Source organism: Punica granatum, chromosome 5 (genome assembly GCF_007655135.1).
Source record: "Punica granatum isolate Tunisia-2019 chromosome 5, ASM765513v2, whole genome shotgun sequence".
In the NCBI taxonomy this organism is placed as follows: domain Eukaryota; kingdom Viridiplantae; phylum Streptophyta; class Magnoliopsida; order Myrtales; family Lythraceae; genus Punica; species Punica granatum.
This window is the reverse complement of record NC_045131.1, coordinates 23,956,964-23,972,732: the sequence shown is the minus strand read 5'-3', so window position 1 is coordinate 23,972,732 and position 15,769 is coordinate 23,956,964.

The window sequence follows — 15,769 nt, the reverse complement described above, 5'->3', positions numbered from 1 at the left end:
GTCCGTGGACGCGAAGTCCGGAAAGCGATAAAGTCACTAGGCCGAAGCCCGAGGAAAGCAGTAAAATGGACGCGAAGTCCGGAAAGCAGTAAAGTCACTAGGCCGAAACCCGAGGAAAGCAATAAAATGGACGCGAAGTCCGTGGACGCGAAGTCCGTGGACGCGAAGTCCTGAAAGCAGTAAAGTCACTAGGCCGAAGCCCGAGGGAAGCAGAAAAATGGACGCGAAGTCCGTGGACGCAAAGTCCGGAAAGCAGTAAAGTCACTAGGCCGAAGCCCGAGGAAAGCAGTAAAATGGACGCGAAATCCGTGGACGCGAAGTCCGGAAAGCAGTAAAGTCACTAGGCCGAAGCCCGAGGAAAGCAGTAAAATGGACGCGAAGTCCGTGGACGCGAAGTCCGAAAAGCAGTAAAGTCACTAGGCCGAAGCCCGAGGAAAGCAGTAAAATGGACGCGAAGTCCGTGGACGCGAAGTCCGGAAAGCAGTAAAGTCACTAGGCTGAAGCCCGAGAAAAGCGGTAAATGGACGCGAAGTCCGTGGACGCGAAGTCCGGAAAGCAGTAAAGTCACTAGGCCGAAGCCCGAGAAAAGCGGTAAATGGACGCGAAGTCCGTGGACGCGAAGTCCGGAAAGCAGTAAAGTCACTAGGCCGAAGCCCGAGAAAGCGGTAAAATGGACGCGAAGTCCGTGGACGCGAAGTCCGGAAAGCAGTAAAGTCACTAGGCCGAAGCCCGAGGAAGCGTAAAATGGACGCGAAGTCCGTGGACGCGAAGTCCGAAAGCAGTAAAGTCACTAGGCCGAAGCCCGAGAAAAGCAGTAAAATGGACGCGAAGTCCGTGGACGCGAAGTCCGGAAAGCGATAAAGTCACTAGGCCGAAGCCCGAGGAAAGCAGTAAAATGGACGCGAAGTCCGTGGACGCGAAGTCCGGAAAGCAGTAAAGTCACTAGGCCGAAGCCCGAGGAAAGCAGTAAAATGGACGCGAAGTCCGGAAAGCGATAAAGTCACTAGGCCGAAGCCCGAGGAAAGCAGTAAAATGGACGCGAAGTCCGTGGACGTAAAGTCCGGAAAGCAGTAAAGTCACTAGGCCGAAGCCCGAGGAAAGCAGTAAAATGGACGAGAAGTCCGGAAAGCGATAAAGTCACTAGGCCGAAGCCCGAGGAAAGCAGTAAAATGGACGCGAAGTCCGTGGACGCGAAGTCCAGAAAGCAGTAAAGTCACTAGGCCGAAGCCCGAGGAAAGCAGTAAAATGGAAAAGTCCGTGGACGCGAAGTCCGTGGACGCGAAGTCCGAAAGCAGTAAAGTGGACGCGAAGTCCGTGGACGTGAAGTCCGGAAAGCGGTAAAGTGGACGCGAAGTCCGTGGACGCGAAGTCCGAAAGCGATAAAGTCACTAGGCCGAACGGAAAGCAGTAAAATGGACGCGAAGTCCGGAAAGCGATAAAGTCACTAGGCCGAAGTCGAGGAAAGCAGTAAAATGGACGCGAAGCCTAGGCCGAAGGAAAGCAGTAAAATGGACGCGAAGTCCGTGGACGCGAAGTCCGGAAAGCAGTAAAGTGGACGCGAAGTCCGTGGACGCGAAGTCCGGAAAGCGGTAAAGTGGACGCGAAGTCCGTGGACGCGAAGTCCGGAAAGCGATAAAGTGGATAGAGAGCAAGGGAAAGTAAGGGCGGGAAAGGATGCCAAGTAGTTCGTCGGGGATGTCGGCAGAGGTAGACTGTCCCGTTCCAAATCGAGCTTGTTATCTGTCTTTTCCTTGAGTTAGGGCCAAGAGAATTCTCTGTTATGCCTTCCACTCGGTTCGAATCCCCAATCTGTCGCACAAGCCAATCGCGTGTTCGTCAGGAAGGAGATGCCCCCCGGGGTTCCATGCGTATCTGCAGAGAAGAGCATAACTCTTCGTTAGTCATGTGGACAGTGGCGCGCGCCAAGTGTACAGGGCTGATGCTGTCCCGAAGGTGTTGATCTGCTGTAGATTGGCGTTGCTGCTGCGATGAAGTTGCTTCGTCGATGCTTTGCCCTTGGGGTGGCGGTGTGTGTTTGATCTGCCGGAAGCCGGCTTTGCTGCTAGGGCGGTTACTCTTTGCCCTGCCGGATGTCAGCTCTGTCACAGTGGCGATTGTAGTTCGCTAGGGACGCCCGGTTATGCGATGAGGGATTCGAACTCTGGGGTAAAGTGCCTACGTATCCCGAGGAGTCGGGAATCAGAGTCTGCCGTAGTTCCCGCGTTTGTTGTACTTGTGATCCTGACATCATTAGTAAGTCATGGAGGTTACTAACAACGTGTAAGCGTGGGTAAAAAGATGTCTTTGAGACGCATGCTCTTTAGTTTCGGGTCGCCTGAGCGACCCGCAAAGAGTTTTTGTTTTAGCGATGCGAATGGGATCCCGCTTTCAGAGGCCCCGATGTGAGGCCTCCGGGGCTCCTGTTGGCCTTGCATGGGCATATCGAGACGTTCTCAAAGGTGCCCAAGCGGCTCTATCGGTTGTTCGACGCGCCTGTGAACTTAGGACCCTTCTTATCAAGGTGCCGTAGGGCGGCTGCATTTGTAACCCGCATGGGGAATTTTGTTCAAATTTGGTCAGACCTCGGTCTAGTCATTTTCAGAGTGTTATGACTAGACTCCCGGAAAGAAATGTCTAGGATTTTGGCTTTGTGGTAGCCGATTGAAGGGTGGCTGTGACCCATTTTGGAGTTATGTAAATGACAAGGAGAAAAGAGAAAGCTTAGAGAGCACGTTGCCCCAAGCTAAAAGGATACACGGGTTCACGCCTGCAGCGAAATGTACCCCCTTTTTGTCTTTCCGCGGTGTGGGCTGCGCCAAACTCCTCGGATGGCGTGCTCGGTTGTCCACTACGCCTGGGGAAGAATCCGCCTTGGAAAGTTGAGTTATGTTGAAGAGCCGATCGGGGATCGCGTTGGAGTAGACATCCTGGCCATTTCCCTTGGGGATCCCTAGCTCGCGCAGTGTGCGAGAGCCTCGGGTGACTGTTTTGTTTATCTCTCGTTTTGCTCTCCTTTTACTACGGTCACCCACCTCGGGGCCGCACCTCTTAACCTAAAGGGGATGAACTCTCCTTTTGCCACGACCGCCCGCCTCGGGATTTTCGGTCATGCCTCTCTTTTGCCCTAGCTTTTGCCTAGGTCGCCCCGAGGGGTTTTCGACCTAGCGGGCTCGATTCTTTTATCTCTCGAGTTTGCAAGGGCGAAGTGCTCGAATGATTCGACGTTCGAGTGCGTTACGCTCTGTCTCCGTCGAGGAGTTGCGACTGCTGCTTCCCTTTTTGTTGGGATTTGTTCATTTCTTTTGGATCGGGGGTGCCGGTGCTTTTGGTGAACCTCGGCATTGCCCCATTTTTTATTGGCGGGTTTTTCCCGCTTCTTTTCTCTCTCTCTTCATTGGCGGGTTTATCCCGCTTCTTTTCGCTCTGTTTTTTTTCTCGCAGCTGGGGTCTGTATTGTGCCCCTTGTACTTGTTTGAAACTCCTCGACTTTGCATCATCGAGGCTGCTTTTGTTTGCTTCGCCCCATGGAGACTTAATGTACTTTGTTGTCCTAGCCCAATTTTGTGAGGGCTGGTTTTCTCAGAAGTCTGATGCTTGTGCACTCAAAAGCCGAACTTCGCGTCTTTTGTCCTTGCAAACTTTACAAGTCCTTTCCCCTATTGTCTAAAACGAAAACAAAATTGCCCCAGGAGCATGGGTGACCAAGGTTGCCTCCGCGTGAATGTTGGACGGGGATGCCCCGGTCTTTGTGATTTGTGTCGGGCGTCCTGTACAACCATCGTCCCCGATCGTGCTTGTGGTTCCAGCATCAGTTGTACGCCGGAAAGGTGTGCTCTCGAAGCCGATAGGCATGTTTGTTTGTCGATTGAGACGGTTGCGCTGAAGGCATGCAGCTCGTTCGGATGCTTCCGTCGTCGGCTTCATAGGGGGTACCTCCTTGTCGGGCCCTTCCCTACTAAAGTATAGGAAGAAAGACCCGATAGGAGTTCTCGGGGAGGTGTGAACCCGCGCATCGCTCTTCGCCCGCGACTGGCGTGTCCCTGTGAAGGATGACAAAGAGGATGATGCATTAGGCGATTATGCGGTGGAATGTGTGGTAAGAAATGTAAGGTGGACCCATGGGAGGTTCCCTCATCCAGCGCGCGACCCGTGGGTGCCGCGCGTGGGGGACACTCAATTCCGGGAGTCTAATCATCACCACCCTGGGGTGGTCAGACTGTGATCGTGAGCCGTATAGGCGTACTTTCCCCAATTGCTGGTTGGCATGCACAGCCGTCCTAGGGAAGGCTCGAGAAGCCGGATCCCAGGAGGACAGACGAATCGAACAATTCCGACAAAACCAATAGGGCGTCCTGAGAACTGTCCTAATGCCCCTTTCTTGTCCGGAGTCCGCTTGGGAATGTATTAAGATAAATGTAAAAAGAGAGTTTAGGGAAAAGTGCATGTTGCCCTAGTGGCTGGTTGATGGCCACAGTGGAGGGTGGGCAGGGATCATTCTCCGGTCGGAGATGTGACCGTGCTAGTGACTCTCGCGGCGGGTGGGCAGGGCCATGCTCTGTTCGTCAGAGCCGTTGCTTGTGATCTTTTGCGGTTGAAGGATTAGACTTGCTCCTCGGAGTATCGCTTGGATGAATTTGAATCCAAGTCGATTTTTGACTTTAGATGAGCCTGAAAGCAGTAGATGCGAGGTGTCAAAACCTGAAAGCAGTAAATATTGGGCCGGGGCCCGAAAGCAGTAAATGTAGGACCAAGGCCCGAAAGCAGTAAATGCAAGATCGAGGCCCGATGCGGGGCCGAAGCCCAAAAATGGGGCCGGAGCCCGCTGCAGGGCCGAAACCCAAAAGTAAATGCAGGGCCAGAGGCCGATGTATGGTCGAAGCCTAATGCAGTAAATGCGGGGTCGAAGCCCGATGCAGGGTCGGAGCCCGATGCAGTAAATGCAGGGCCGGAGCCCGATGCAGGGTCGGAGCCCGATGCGGGGCCGAAGCCCGATGCGGGGCCGAAGCCCAATGCAATAAATGCGAGGCCGGAGCCCGATGTAGGGCTGGAGCCCGATGCGGGGCTGAAGCCCAATGCAGTAAATGCAGGGCCGGAGCCCAATGCGGGGCCGAAGCCCGATGCAGTAAATGCGGGGCCGGAGCCCGATGCAGGGCCGGAGCCCGATGCGGGGCCGAGGCCCGATGCAGTAAATGCGGGGCCGGAGCCCGATGCAGGGCCGGAGCCCGATGCGAGGCCGAGGCCCGATGCAGTAAATGCGGGGCCGGAGCCCGATGCGAGGCCGGAGCCCGATGCGAGGCCGAGGCCCGATGCAGTAAATGCGGGGCCGGAGCCCGATGCGGGGCCGAAGCCCGATGCAATAAATGCGGGGCCGGAGCACGATGCGGGGCCGAGGCCCGATGTAGTAAATGCGAGGCCGGAGCCCGATGCAGGGCGGGAGCCCGATGCGGGGCCGAAGCCCGATGCAATAAATGCGGGGCCGGAGCCCGATGCGGGGCCGAAGCCCGATGCAATAAATGCGGGGCCGGAGCCCGATGCAGGGCCGGAGCCCGATGCAGGGCCGGAGCCCGATGCGGGGCCGAAGCCCGATGAAGTAAATGCGGGGCGGAGCCCGATGCGGGGCCGAAGCCCGATGCAAAAATGCGGGGCGGAGCCCGATGCAGGGCCGGAGCCCGATGCAGGCCGGAGCCTGATGCGGGGCCGAAGCTCGATGCAATAAATGCGGGGCCGGAGCCCGATGCAGGGCTGGAGCCCGATGCGGGGCCGAAGCTCGATGCAATAAATGCGGGGCCGGAGCCCGATGCAGGGCTGGAGCCCGATGCGGGGCCGAAGCCCGATGCAATAAATGCGGGGCCGGAGCCCGATGCAGGGCCGGAGCCCGATGCGGGGCCGAAGCCCGATGCAGTAAATGCGGGGTTGATAGGAAAGTGCAAGAAATGCGAAAGCAAAGGTCAATGCTGAGGAATAGCGTGAGGCGCTGCAATGCGGTGACGCTGATTTGCTTGCGGTCTTGCTTTGTGGAGCAGGGATGAGGACTTAGTGTTGAAATCCCAAGGAGCTGGATGGATGTAAGACGTTTGTTGTCTCAATTGTGGTCGATCAGTATTCATGCTGTCTTCTTGTGTAGAATTTTCTACAATGGGAAAGAAAACAATGAAGGAGTAAACTATATTCGCGATTTCAGCGTAAGGGCTTAGGGGATTGAACTAGCCTGGTAGGCGTCGTGCGAGCGCGCTGAGGGACATGCACAAGGTGTGTCGAGGATGCGTGCATGGGCAAGGTAGGGGTGTGCTCGCACGACGCGGAAAGGGCACACTGTTGTGCTGGTGGAAGCACTTGTAGCATCGAGGGACGTGTGCTCAACCATGCAATGACGTAATCGATTGCGCGGGATTAATGGGGAGTTAGTGTTGCTTAGATGGTTGGCCCTTGAGCTACTGATCGTCTCGCCGTGGAGGAAGGGTGAGGACCACGAGAGATCCACCTGCAAAGGCGGTCACAACTTTGTCTACCGTGTGGTAGTGTTAATTCTCATGTAAAATAGTAAATAAATAGGATGCGTGCAATGCGTGAGTTTTCAAAAGCTAATGTTGTCGTTCACATTGACTCGAAAGGTTCAAAGTACAATGCAAATTTTGTAAAATAGAGCCTTAAGCTGATTTGCCACCACACTCGGGGTTTGAGCGAGCGCCGCCTTGGAAAGCACCGGGTCTAGGCGAGGGCCTTGCGGAGATATCTATCCTAGAGTGCATGTGTGGGTCTTCATGAGGCCCTTTCCTAGACCTCTCCAGGGCGGCGTTCGCTCAAGCGAGCTCCTGACCGCATCTCTGCATCTTGGCACGAGTTTGGGAGAGCTCCCTCTGAGGTGGTTGGCCGGCGAGTTCTTCGTTTCTCAGCGACCTCTCGGTGATCGAACCTAGTGTTGATGAGGTCGATCATGCTGTCCCAGAGTATACGCCATCTGCATTTCGTGGCGGGTCGGTGAGGTTCTTGTGTTCTGGTGGACTCTGCCGAGGCGCAGGCAGGAGGCCGAGCAAGGCGTCCCTTACCAAGACGACAGGAAAATCCGCCTAGGACTCGTCAACATGAATGACGTCCTATTTTTTGAAAATTGCATGATGCATGTGTGCGAAGAGAGTAAATGCCCACGGCTTAATAGAAATTACATGTACATCGCTCTTGAAATGGAAAAGACTCAAGTGGCACGCAGGCCGACTCGATGGACTGTTGTCGGCGTCGGGTTGAAGGCTTGCATGGAGGCATAGCACGATGCATGGTTCGGTGCTACAAGGACCGTGCTATCTATGGATGGGGGCTCCCGACTCAAGGGTGTGAATTCCTTGAAATCGAGCGAGGATCTTTGGGGGCCGGTTCGGTGGCATAGCCGACTCGATCCGTTCCCTTACTCGGAACCTCTGACTAACCTAGCTTCCTATTTTGGCGCCCGTGGGATTTCGGACAAGGCACCTAAAGCTAGCATGATATGCAATGCATGCGTGAAATAAATGTGCGTAAGTAGATAAGCCGTAAACGACGGAAAGCAGTAAATAAACAAGCAAGCAAGCGAACGGGATTGAGCCCGAACCCTCTAGATGTCCCCAGTGGAGTCGCCAAGCTGTGCGCACCCGAATTTCATCTCGTCGGGGCACGCATGCGCGCGCCTAAGCAAACGCGGCTTGGGAGTGTCCACCTTCCCGGGGACGCGCGACGGACGCACGTGAGAAGGAGTCGCCACTTGCCATTTTACGACCCGAGGGTCGAGGGCCGGCAAGTTACCGGGTCTAGGGGTACGGGGTACACCTAAATGCTAAGGCAATGGTCGTACGGAACCGAAAATTCCGAATTCGGGGGTTCTATTACGTGCGGGCCTATATCCCGCACGCCCTCTCGGTACTCTAGTTTGCTAGGCTTGCCATTTTGTTTATTTACCGCGTGATTTAGAGTTGCGCTCGACTCGCCCGTTTTGACACCGTAAATTCGATGAATTGATCAAGTTGGACCAAGAGTCCGAAAGATGAGTAGGCTTGTGCATCGAGGAGTCGGTTCACTATCTTAGCGTTACAGTTCATCGAACCGTGATGGTTGATTCCCTGCGTGAACCGAAACCACGAGTATCCAAGCTTACTCACCCTTTGGTGGCGATAGACCAACTTAACCGATCCAGCACTCGGACCTCTCGCTCACCGATCGGGGATCCTTACAAGGAGATGAATGAACATACAAATAGAATCCTCACAATGTTCTCTCGAACAATTACAAAGTATAACCGAATAAGTAAATGGATCCCGATCGGTTTGCATTGGGCCACTATTCCGCTCCTGCTCACCGTGTATTTTGAATAACCGATAAATAAATTAAGGCAACGCGGGCTCAAAGAGCCGGGGGTCGGGTCCGATCGAACCGTCGGTTTGCAGAAAAAAGACTTGTTTCCACTGTAACCGTTGGATCGATCGAGCTCCCGGGTGATATCTAAACACGTTTCACGCGCTCAATCCAAATCCGCCTTCCACATAGGCCGTATTCGGAGTGTGACGGTGAATCGAGGCTAGATCCCATTCCGCACTCGGGTTGCACGCGCTCGGTGAGTTAAGAGGCGTTGGACCTCGTGTTCGGTGATTTGGGGCGTTGGACCCCATGCAACACGTGACTTGGGTTCGGGCCCGAACCGCAATAAATCATCAAAAGCAAGAATAAAACGGAAGAAAACTGATGTAACTGACACGATACAGAAAGCAACTGACAATTGTCGGTGAATACAGACAAGTGGTGTATTAAGTCGAATGTACGTGATTTAATCAGTTATTACCCGTGGTTGATTGGCAAACAATGCATCTAACCTAGGCAAACATAGAGGGCGGGCTAGGATAAGGTTCTAAGCCGATTACATGTGTGTGTTTGTTTTATGACTCTTATTCAGTTAAGTGTCACTGCGGTTTCACTGAATTAGCCAAACTCGTGTTTTGACTCTAGATTGGAATCTAATATTCCACTATCCATTATCTAATGTTTATTTAAGTCAAGTACATGATTAATCCGGTTCTTCGTCTTTTTCAACTGAAATAAAAAGGTTCACCACCGAATCTACGATACGAAGATAGAAACACCGAAAGTGAACGGAATGGGCCGTACGAATGAAACTCGCACCCGAACGGGCCGTCCCTTTCCGTCCATAGATCGAGGTGTTTCCGACTCCCTAAAGCCTAGGATATCGATGAATCACGGAATGACGACTATGCCCTTGAGTGGTAAAACATGTGATGTTCATATATAAATTAAAGATCGTGTGACACGAAGAGGTCTAAAGAGGACTCGCGCATCTCGACTCGAGCCGCCTCAAATTGGGCCCGGACTCGAGTCATAGTACGCGAGTACTTGCTAGACACAATTCTATTCGTGTTACACGTCTCGATGTTTTGAAATTATGAGCTTTTAAGGAAAAGGGCATTTCCGCCGTTTCATGAACCATCGATACGTTTACGAATTAATATTCAATTTGTCCAATTATTTAATCCAAGTGATTTAATTAACCGAATGATACGTCTCGTTTCTCCCATTTGTGAAATTATTCGGTGGTAGTGATCTTATATCGAGGAATTGTGGACTTGACGGATAATCTTCCAAAACTAACTCTCCTAGGAGACGGCTAGCACATGATCGACGATAGAAACACAAAATATGGGTACACTCAATTCCAAGGGACGATTCCGAAACAACGAAAGAGACCGTCCTAAGCCCGGGATGGGTCAAAGAGCACTCGGCCCCTCCTCCAAAGGTTGAGCCGAGAGCTCTCCATGACCCGACTTGGGTTATGGAGGGCCTCCTAGATCGATTCGGATCGTATCTTGCATGCATAATACGTCAAGCACGATAGTAGCGCACGTTTTAACCAAATCGATGCCGCCATGATCATAATTACGCAAACGGGCATACAAACATGCACAAACAAAATATTTAAAGGAATCAATAAAACGGCATCGACTCATACAACGACGAAATGGAAAATACGGGAACCGACTTATTTCGAGGCGAAAGAGGATTCCTTGGACCCGTGTGGTCCAAAGAAACTCTCGGCCACCTCCCATGAGGAATGGCCGTGACTTTCCGTGGCTCACGCGGGTCAAGGCGACCTCTTCAACCCCGATTTAAGTTCTTTCCCGTCATGATGCATGTGTTCATACGACGTATAGCATGATAAACGACGTACATTTACATGGGAGTAGGTAAGAACGTAAACTTGCATGCATTTCAACTTGTTAAACGCCTTAACACCTCATATCAAAAGAATATCGGAGATCCTAACTTCTCTAAGTCGTAGAGGAGTGTTACCTAGCCTCGGAACACGAGGAAAGAGTCGGAGAAGTGGCAAAGGGAGTCGGGAGACTCGGCTGGAACGAACAGACCCGAATCGGAGCAGTCGGGTCGACTGGCAGTCTGGCTTGTCGGGGCCGTATTTGTTGATCGGGATGGAATTTTCACGCGGGGCCAGTTGCGTTGGATTCCCAAAAGACAAAGGATCGCGCCTGTGGTGGTTTCGGGAGGAGAGCATGCGTAGATTTTCTGGAAATCAAAAACAAAGTCGGGTCAGTAAAAAAGGACAGACCCAGTCGGGTCAAAACAGACCCGACTGGCACCCAATGAAGAAACGGCTCCACAGGAGGCTCCCGGTGGTCTTTGATGCAAGGTCGGTGGCATTGGACTCCTAACTGGCTGAGGATCACGGTGATAGGTGGTTCGTAGCGAGATTCAACCCGAGCTGACCTGTACGTTCCTGCAAAGTCCGGGTTAGAAAAGACGACCTGAGGAGCAGACCCGACTGGCACCCGATGAAGAAACGACTCTACGGGAGGCTCCCGGTGGTCTTTTGGTGCAAGGTCGGTGGCATTGGACTCCTAACTGACTGAGGATCATGCCTACAGTGATTTCATGAAGATTAGACATGTCGATTTTCCTGAGAGATGCAAAGAAAACCAGTAAAAACTGGAAAAAATCTGTGAAGGGAGAAAGGAGAGAAATGGCGGTGGTGTGCCGTTGAGCGGCTCTCGGCACGCGACCACCTTGTCACGGGGGAGAGTGAGGGTCATGAGGAACCCCTAGGAAATGATGGCACGACTCGCCATAGTCGTGAGGTAGTGGAAATGTCGGGGAAGCCCGGGAAGCCGTGAAACACCTACGGAACCCGTTTCTGGACAGAGCACGTTCGGGCTGCTGGGAGCTTCAAATCGCAAAACTAACACCGGAAATGGACTCGGGAGGTCGAAAACATGTGGGATATGAAGTTTGGTTGAGTTTGGTTCGGGTTGAGTGGCGGTCGCCGGAAAACGGTTGAGTTTTCCGGCAATTTTGCCTTGGTTTCGGGCTGAGGGAAAGCTGGACGAATTATTGGAGTTTGAGAGGAATTTGAGAGAGTTTTTGAGTGAGAAAGCTAGAGAGAGTGTGCAAGAGGAGTTGTGATTAAAGTGTCTTGCAATTAGGCACTTATAGGATGCCTTAATGAGCCAAATTAGTGAATTTAAGTGCAATTAGAGGGGGGAGCTTAGGGGTTCCGAATTTTGGAGGGAAGATTAGGGTGGGGAAGTTGTCTTGTTGAGTGTGGGGAAGGAAGAGAAGGGAAAGTTGATGGGATGTGATGGGGAAGTGATAGGAAGTGATGGGTGTAAGAAGGATTTGAAATGTGTGGGGGGGTAGCTTCTTGAAGCTTGGAGCCACCGAATTTTGGGTTTTAGCCGCGGCTTGGAGATTGAGCCGTGGCTTGGTGGCTTGGCTTGGCTGAGCTGTGGGTCCCATTCGAATAAGAGAAAAGCCGGAAAAAGCTTGAGACTTGATTGAACGTGCGTCCGGTCTCTGATGTCCGATTAATTTATAGATTTGGAATGCTTGAACGAAGAGGATTTGAATGAGCCCAATATCGCCATACGTCGTGTGAGCGAGCGTTCGGGTGACTCGGCGCCTCGAGAATCGGTTTTGCCCTGTTCGGACATTCGGAGTGGAGTTGAGCGTCCCCGGTCCCCGATTGCTCTTTGTGCATCTTAATGTTCGTTTCGGCGACCCTTTTGCCCCGCGGGTGATTGTTGGCTCGTCGTCCTCGGTCGGGGACCGTTGGCCCGGGAAGACCTAGGGACTTTGACCGGGATTCTCTCAATGTGCCCCGAATGCCTTGAGGTGCTTGGAGGTTATCGTGAGGTACTCAGAGATCGTTGTGGTCTCTACTTTCCGTGGAAATACCCGAAGGTTCACCGGGAGGCGTTCGTGATCACTGAAGCGTACTTCGGGAGATCGAGCCGAGTTCCGGAAGGTTGTCTGAAACTTGTTCCCTGGCCCTGGTGGTCCTTGGGCGCCTGTAGACCCGTTTTGAGGGGCCGTTTGCTTGTCAGTGGAGCGAACCCCGGGAGCTCTGTCAGAAAAGGCGTCCGTGGGGGATCGGGGTGTCCCGGCTTAATCAGGATGTCCCGGAAATGCGCCCGGACGTGTCATTGGTCATTTTGGCACTGGGAGGGATTTTTGGAGCCCCATATTGGGCACCTTTCGGTGCTTCGGTGACTCAGTGATGAATAGTGCCACAGTGCCAGCTCCGTTGTTTCGGGATTCCTCGTTCGTCTGTTCTTCTGACTGCTTTCTTCCGCCTTTCTCAGTGGACCGTGTTTTTCTTTATTGTTCATGACCCCGTGCCCGCCTATTTGCCTCCGATTGCCGGGCGATGAATAGTGTCCCGAGCTTCAGTCGGGAATCCTTGTGCGGGAAGCCGGTGGGCCAAAATGGGGTGCTGACAATAGGGACTCCATTTGTGTCTCTTATATCCAATTGTGCCCTCTCTATTCGAATGAATCCTGCCAATTGATTTCCGTCATTCCGAAATTGTTTTCACTCCTCTCCGGTCACATCCTAATCTCCATTAATTTAATTATCACTTTCTTACGTACACCACCTGTGATTGTCCCTCAGTCCCTCTTCCTTCCCTTGTAGCCCCCGCTTAACTTAACCTACCGGTGATGCTGCTTCCGACCCATTTGCTCACACAAACGATGGCCCCCGACCTTCCATTGTAAAGCGGGTAGGGTACTAACTATTATTTTTCCATTGATCATTAGAGTTGCCCAAATTCCATTTTCCTTAATTTGTCAATTACACTCTGATTAGTATCCCTGCATCCTCTTTACCTCCATGTCTTTTGCGCCCACCACATGTTCGACCGGATTCCGATTTTTTCCTCTGTTTCTCTAGAAATTAAAGGTAATTAATTGTGCCTAATAATTTGATGACATGCCCATTGTTAGAGGGGATCTACAGAGAATCTACAACGAATTGTAAACGTTTAAAAGTTTTGAGCTTCCTCCTGGAGAGTGGGATTCCAATTTCTACCCTCACCATGGCTCTCTCCACCTAAAATAATGCAAAAACCTAAAAAAAAAAAAAAGATCTCTCTCTTTTTTTGGTGAAAGAAAAAACTAGAAATAGATATTTTGCTTCATAACATTTTTCATGTACCGTAAACGCATGAGGCGGCAAAGGGAAAGGGGGGGGGGGGAATACAATTCTTCTAATGTTCAGTAAATGAAATAAGACAAGATTGTTTAGAGAGAGAGAGAGAGAGCTACACTGCCACAAACATGAGGAAAAATATGAGAGGCTGAAGCAAACAGAAGACAAAGAAGGGAGGCTGAGAGACTTGCCAATTCATTCACTTCCCTGAAGAAGAACACTACCTGTAAGTAGAGAAAGGCTATTTATATTTCTACTTCAGTTTCTCAACAAAGGCAAGTAAGTGATAGCTACTCAGTCTATTTGTTTTTAACATACTCTGTGTTGTTGTGATACTAATGTTCTCCTCTTCTGTTCTGCAGAGCTATAGACCTTCAAATCTATTCTTCAAAAGAGAGGCATGTAAGTAATACATAATATGAAATTCGACTTGCTTCTATTTCCCAATAACAATTCTACTTGCTTCAACTTATCTTTATATGTAGATAAATATGATTGTTGTTGTTCTCTTCTACAGAACTTGCACAAACTTCAAAGAACATAATTATTATTTAGTAAGTGCCATTCTAGATAACTAAACAATAGTGAAACAACAGACTTTCAAGCAGAAAGATATAGCTTCTGCGTCCTCCCTACAAAGATTGAATGAAAAAAAATGGAATCAACAAACCACTCAAAATATATCTATGAGATATTCTCTTATATATATTTTGGGAAGATTCAGTTATGGGATTTTTTAGGGGGAGGAAGAGAAAAAGGTAACACATGAGCCAGCCGAATCAATTATGAAATCTGTTATATATATATATATATATATATATTTATATAATTAATTATTTACTTATTTATAATAACTGAGTATGTTCTAATTCTTCTTCTAGCAGATGGACTCAAGCTTGGCACACATTCGAACCTGGTTTCAGAAGGTTGGTCTTCGAAGTGGTCGGTTAGCAAATGAATCTACAGTAGCCCCTAAAACTGGCCATATCAGCTAATGATGGAAGCAGTCTGTGAGGCATAATCATAGTATACTTGGCATATGTCTATCCCTAGGAATAGTACGTAAATACTATTTAAGAAATGTATGGAGTCAAAATCCACTCAACTTCAAAAGAAAGAAAGAATAATTATGCACTTTCAAAAAGATGAATATATTGCGGTTTTTTTTATAAAATAAATGAATTCCATTAATGTAAATAGTCAAAAGTCTTTTTTCCGTACATGAATTGCTTCGTAGTATGCACGACATGCAATTGTTTTTTACCAAAACATCGTGGTCCTCATGATGCAAACGTGAAAACTGATCTCAGGAAAATTTCATCGATATTATAGTGATCTCTAAGTAATTGCAGAAAACCAAAGGGCTTAGCAAATAATGAAATATTATTGAGTTTTAATTAATTATAAAAAATAACAAAGATGTCCTTTCCATAGACAATGAAATTCTAAATGTTAACAAAGTGAAAGATAATTTCTTTCAAAATTCCAATCTGAAAAGAGATTTTGGCTTCCACTATTAGATTTCTGACGTTTCAATAGACTTCAGGCGATATAATTATGAAAGGGACAACATTTACAGCACCGGATAAATTAAGGAAGTTTGGTTGGTGGTAATACCAAATGTATGGTTGCGGAAACCGAACTAAGACATTTTGGTTTTCAAGCTTCAAGCTTGACGTAGACATATTTCAATATTCTTCTTTCATTTAAGAAATGTACGGAGTCAAAATCCACTCAACTTCGAAAGAAAGAAAAGACAATTATGCACTTTCAAAAACGAATATATTGCAGTTTATTTATGTATAATAAATGAATTCCATTCATGTGAATAGTCAAAAGTCTTTTTTCCGTACATGAATTGCTTCGTAGTATGCACGACATGCAATTGTTTTTTATCAAAAGATTCAACCGAATGGAGGACCTCTATAGATGAATCAACTGCCATTCATTCCAAAGTGGCAATTCTCATGTGCAGAAGCCAACAAGAAGAGACTACGTTCATGCATTAATATACGTATGTTGAGAGCAGGAGATGATGAATCATCCGAAGATGATATACGTTCATGCATTCATCTTTATCAGTTTTTCGTTTCCCATTTAATGATGCAATCCACCTATATCTTTGCTCTAGAGGCCAGATGAAGACAGAACGAGCACCCTATACGAAAAGCAGTAGATATATATATATATCTATGTCGGCCGTCATAAGATATTTGATCCACAATGAACAGCACAGCCCGTGCATGCACGGGCCCAGCACCCCAAGTACATATATATGGTCGTATCCCTTGGCATA